The sequence below is a fragment of the Ictidomys tridecemlineatus genome, chromosome 4, assembly GCF_052094955.1.
Source record: "Ictidomys tridecemlineatus isolate mIctTri1 chromosome 4, mIctTri1.hap1, whole genome shotgun sequence".
In the NCBI taxonomy this organism is placed as follows: domain Eukaryota; kingdom Metazoa; phylum Chordata; class Mammalia; order Rodentia; family Sciuridae; genus Ictidomys; species Ictidomys tridecemlineatus.
Window position 1 is genome coordinate 129,738,418 of NC_135480.1, and position 5,941 is coordinate 129,744,358.

Genomic DNA, 5,941 nt, shown 5'->3' on the forward strand with positions numbered 1-5,941 from the left:
TGTTGATTGGGTTATTTGTTTTTTTGGTGCTTAGCTTTTTGAGTTCTTTATATGTCCTAGAGATTAGTGCTCTATCTGATGTGTGAGGGGTAAAAATTTGCTTTCAGAATGTAGGCTCTCTGTTCACCTCATAGATTGTTTCTTTTGCTGAGCAGAAACTTATTAGTTTGATTCAATCCCATTTATTGAGTCTTGATTTTAATTCTTATACTATAGGATTCTTATTTAAGGAAGTTGGGGCCTAATCCCACATGATGAAGAATAGGGTCTGCTTTTTCTTTTATTAGAAACAGAATCTCTGGTTTAATTCCTAGGTCCATGATCCACTTTGAGTTGAGTTTTGTGCATGGTGAGAGATAGGGTTTTAATTTCATTTTGTTGCATATGGTTTTCCAGTTTTCCCAGAACCATTTGTTGAAGATGCTGTCCTTTCTCCAGTTCATGGTTTTGACACCTTAGTCTATTATAATTGTAATTTTATGGGTTAGTCTTTGTGTCCTCTATTCATTACCATTGGTCTACTAGCCTGTTTTGGTGCCAGTACCATGCTGTTTTTGTTACTATTGCTCTGTAATATAGTTTAAGTTCTGGTATAGGGATACCACTTGTATCACTCTTCCTGCTTAGAATTGCTTTAGCTATTCTGGGCCTCTTATTTTTCCACATGAATCTCATGATTGCTTTTTCTATTTCTATGAGGAATGCCATTGGGATTTTGATCAGAATTGCATTGAACCTGTATAGTGCTTTTGGTAGTATGGTCGTTTTAATAATATTAATTCTGCCTATCCATGAGCAGGTAGATCTTTCCATCTTCTAAGGTCTTCTTCTATTTCTCTCTTTAGGATTCTATAGTTTTCATTGTTAAGATCTTTCACCTCTTTTGTTAGGTTGATTCCCAGTACCTTTATTATTTTTTGAGGTTATTGTAAATGGGGTAGTTTCCCTCATTTCCTTCTCAGAGGCTTTGCCACTGATATACAGAAATGCCTTTGATTTATGGGTATTGATTTTATATCCTGCCACTTTACTGAATTCATTTACTAGTTCTAGAAGTTTCTTGCTAAAGTTTTTTGAGTCTTCTAGGTATAGAATCATATCATCAGCAAATTGAGCTAGTTTAAGTTTTTTTTCCTATAGTTATTCTTTTAATTTCTTTCATCTGTCTAATTGCTCTGGCCAGTGTTTCAAGAACTATGTTGAACACAAGTGGTGAGAGAGGGCATACCTGTCTTGTTCCAGATGTTAGAGGGAATGTCTTCAGTTTTTCTTCATTTAGAATGATGCTGGCCTGAGGCTTAGCATAGATAGCTTTTACAATGTTGAGTTAAGTTCCTGTTATCCCTAGTTTTTCTAATGTTTTGAACATAAAGGGGTGCTGTATTTTGTCAGATGCTTTTTTTGCATCTATTGAAATGATCATATGGTTCTTATCTTTAAGTCTATTGATGTGATGAATTACATTTATTGATTTCCATATGTCGAACGAACTTGCATCCTGGGGATGAATTCCACTTGATCATGGTGCATGATCTTTTTGATGTGTTTTTATATCTGATTTGCCAGAATTTTATTGAGGATTTTTGCATCTATATTCATTAGAGATATTGGTATGAAGTTTTCTTTCTTTGAGGTGTCTTTCGTTTTGGAATCAGGATGATATTGGCCTTGTAGAATGATTTTGGAAGTACTCCCTCTGTTTCTATTTCCTGAAATTGATTGTAGAGTATTGGAATTAGTTCTTCTTTAAAGGCCCTGTAAAACTCGGCTGTATATCTGTCTGGTCCTGGGCTTTTCTTGGTTAGTAATCTTTTGATGGCTTCTTCTATTTCCTTGCTTGATATTGGTCTGTTTATGTTGTGTATATCTTCCTGACTCAATCTGGACAGATCATATGACTTAAGGAATTTATCGATGCCTTCACTATCTTCTATTTTATTAGAGTATACAGTTTCAAAATAATTTCTAATTATCTTTTGTATTTCTGTAGTGTCTGTTGTGATATTGCCTTTTTTGTCCCGTATGCCAATAATTTGGGTTCTCTCTCTTCTTCTCTTCATTAGCAATGTCAATCTTACTTATTTTTTCAAAGAACCAACTTTTAGTTTTGTCAATTTTTTCAATTGTTTCTTTTGTTTCAATTTCATTGATTTCAGCTCTGATTTTAATTATTTCTTTTTTTTAGGTAAAATTGCTTTTATTTTCATAAATAAAAAGATAATTCATTATACAAACAATACTTAGCAGAAGCAATACGTAAGCTGTCATAGCCTGGTATGAAATTTATGCAACGGTTAATACAAATAGTTACATCTCCCTCTAGGCTTCATGCAACTTCTTTACATTTGATCATTTCCAACACCATTTTCAAAAAATCGTATATATAATGGGGTATTAAAGGGATAAAATGTTACCTTTGCTGAGTCAACAAAATACTATTTGAACATGTCAAAATTGACAATTATTTATTTAAATACCAGTATTAACTGTTTTACAGAAGCACTGAGCATACTGCATATTTCCATTTCATACACGGTAGTATAATCCACAAAAATATCAATGCGAAAATTTAGTAACTAGGTTAAATAAGCACTAGTACCTAAGATAAATAGGTCCTTAAGTACTGTTTAAAATTGTCAGAAGATAACATACAGAAACAAGTCAATTTGTAGTGACTGTTTACAGTGAAATTTAATATTTCCCATAAGCAGCAAAATAAAACTATTCATTTATTGCTCCAAGTATTCTGGAAACTATAGCTTCAAATATTAAATATTTTATATACTGAAAATAGTAGTTAGCATTTTCACATATTAAAAAAAAACAAAACTTGATTTCTATGCAGCTTTTTAAAAGCGGTGAACGCTATGATATCTGATTTAAGCAATTATTTATTTGAACACAATCTTGGTTCAGCTAGACATAATTTGTTCATTCTTCAAAATGAAATGCATATATTCCTATTTTGACACTTTATGCAGATTTTACATATTTATTAAAGGTGCGTTATGGTGTATCTATATATGTGCTCAGCACAGTGACTGGCACATAGTAAGCTCTCAAAATACATTACTTTTATTATTTCTGGTGAAAACCAATGTGTCATTTATAATAGCAAATTATCTAACACTCTAGGAGAATAATCAACACAAGATAAATCTACAGATGTGTGAATTTTGTTTAAGTATTATGCATTATTTCTCAGTTCTGTGTATATACTAAACTGTTTCAAATGATTATAATTGTTTTCCCTCCTCAACAGTGGGAACTGGACCCAGTGCTCTAGCAATATCCCCAGCCTTATTAAATCCATTTTTTAAGATTATATTGTATCTGTTCTCTAAATTTTTGCTTTGGCCTTTGACCTAAAACAATGCAATTCTGATAGGAGATATATATATATTCGAAAACCATATAAAAACAATGTACACTAAAATCAGCTAACAAAGGTATTTTACTAAAAGTTCTCTAACAAAGTAGTAGTTACCAGTGTAATAACAGGACATCCTATCTCATTCATGTTTAGTTTTTTTTATTATCATGCAATATTACTTCTTCAAAAAACATTCTTCATTCTTACTGTCTTCCCTTACATATAAACATTAAACACAAAATTCTTTTCTCTAAGTAAAAAACCCATTAGAAAAGGTATTTATAAAAAAAAAACATTGTAGGGTTTTTGAGACTGAATGAAGCAGATACAAGAATAAGAAAAAGTTCTTAGAAGTCTCAACTTATTTATAAACACTAATTTTTGAGTAAATTATAGATTCCAGTATATTTGAGGGATTTCACAGGAACATTTTCTGATCTTTAACTATTAAGAGCTTTTTTCCCCCCACCAGAAAAGATAAATGACTCAGAACATAACAAGTCTGTGCTATAATTAACACAATGGTGAGGGGAAAAAGACCATCTCTGCTCAAAATTCATTCTTTTCATTCTTCTGGTATCAAATGAGAGAAAAAAATAAACATTTTTGTGAAGATAGAAAAACATAACCTGAAAAACAATTCAGGCCTATAATACATTAAGCTGAAACTTACTAACCAGAATTCAAAAAAGATCTAACCCTCAAATACACCTGTCAGAGGCACAATAAAACCTTTCAAATGTTGTCCTGATTAAAAACATGCCTACCAACTTAAAAATCAAGAACAAATGAACTAAAGGCAGATTCCCTCAGAATGTAATAATTATGCTATAAGCTTCAGAGAAATCATTTCAAGAAAAGTGTACCAAAGTTCTACAGTTTTCTCTTCTACTTGTAGAGTTCTCAGTTTTCTCTTCTACTTGTAGAATTCTAAGCACATATTGTGTTTTAGGAGATGTAGCACCCCGTGTCATTTTGAGGTTTGATATCTGGTTCGTTCACAGGTTTTACTTCTTCATCTGGCTTAGGTTTGGCACTGTCATCCTTAGGTCTCTTGGTGAGATCAAATGCAGCCAGCGTTTCTGGTGTCCAGTGAGCACTTGTAGGAGGAAATTCAAATGGCACTGGTTCTACCCGCCCATAATTTGCTTTGAGTTCCAGCTGTGGGGCTTCTGTTGGAATTTTTTGAAAGTAAATAAATCCATTTTCTCGTTGACATTTTTCTAGGGTATTCTTCACAAGGTTTCCAAGTTTCTTAAAGAACAAGTGTTCTGATGGTCTGACTGTTGGTCCAGGTCCTTTAGTTTCTACATATTCTTTACAAAATGCTTGTGCTTTTGCATATAATTTTTCTGCTTCTTGCAGAGACCTGATTGCTTCACCACATTTATCACTAGCCAACAAAGTCTGACCATGATAACAATAAGCATAAGCTGTGTAGAAACACATTTTCAAATGAAGATATTTTCTCCATTTTGCAGGATATGCAGGCTCCAAACTGGATAAAGTATGATCAGCTTTTTGATAAAAATTGGCTGTTTCATATGCCAGTGCAGCAATTTTAGTCCAGGAGCATGTTTAAGTTCAATTGCTCGGGCAATTGTTACTTCTTGAGCTTCAGCCTGACACTGGATAATATAAGCTTCTATGAGCCGTGCCTCTAGATCCCTTCCCTTTTCTGAGGTGTAATAAGTTTTGGGATATGATTTTCCTTTAAATGTTTGAAAATCCCAGCAGCAATTTTCAGGCTTTGATGGACTTCCTTTGCTTCATCTTCTGTTATGTTTTCTTTTTACGCCAGTCTTGAAGCATATTTGGTATACCAAAGAGCTGCATTAAATCCCATGGAAATTAATTCAAAAACAGCATCCTGCTGGGCACTTGGAACATGTCCTTGTAATGTATCAGTCCAATTGAAATTCTGAATATATCGCAGCAACTTGCTTTCCTGGGTAGATTCATCCAGTGAATTTATGAAACCTTCTAAGAGTGAAAAGTATGAATCTGCTGCATTCTTCATCATTTCTGGATTACAGCTCAAATCGGTGAATAATTTAAGGAGTCATACCCTGGATGTTCTCAAGTCATTGCAAATTTTTGAAGCAGGAGGACCAGCGGCCACACCATAGTAGTTAAGAGACAGGAGCTATAGCTTTTAAAGGGTTCCTATGAAACCAATGGGTCATTTTTTCTGGATGTTTTCTGAGAGGGGTCCGGAGCTCTGAGAGCCCACTTCCTGTTTGTTAATTATTTCTTGCCTTCTGCTGCATTTGCTCCTGATTTGTTCTTCTTTTTCTAGGGCTTTGAGATGTAGTGTGAGGTCATTTATTTGTGGCTTTTTCTCCTTTTAAGGAATGAACTCAATACAATTAATTTTCCTCTTAGTACTGCTTTCATAGGGTTCCCGAGATTTTGATATGTTGTGTCTGAGTTTTCATTTACCTCTAAGAAATTTTTAATTTCCTCCTTGTTGTCTTCTGTAACCCATTGTTCATTCAGTAGCATATTGTTCATTTTTCATGTGATGTAGGAATTTTTCTTTCTTATTTTATCATTGATTTTCAATTT

At 33.4% G+C, this 5,941-nt stretch overlaps 1 pseudogene; it reads right to left on the minus strand.

The window, feature by feature from the left end:
* Positions 1–4,006: 4,006 nt before the first annotated feature.
* LOC144377248 (BRO1 domain-containing protein BROX pseudogene) lies at positions 4,007–5,609 on the minus strand (annotated as a pseudogene).
* Positions 5,610–5,941: the final 332 nt, after the last annotated feature.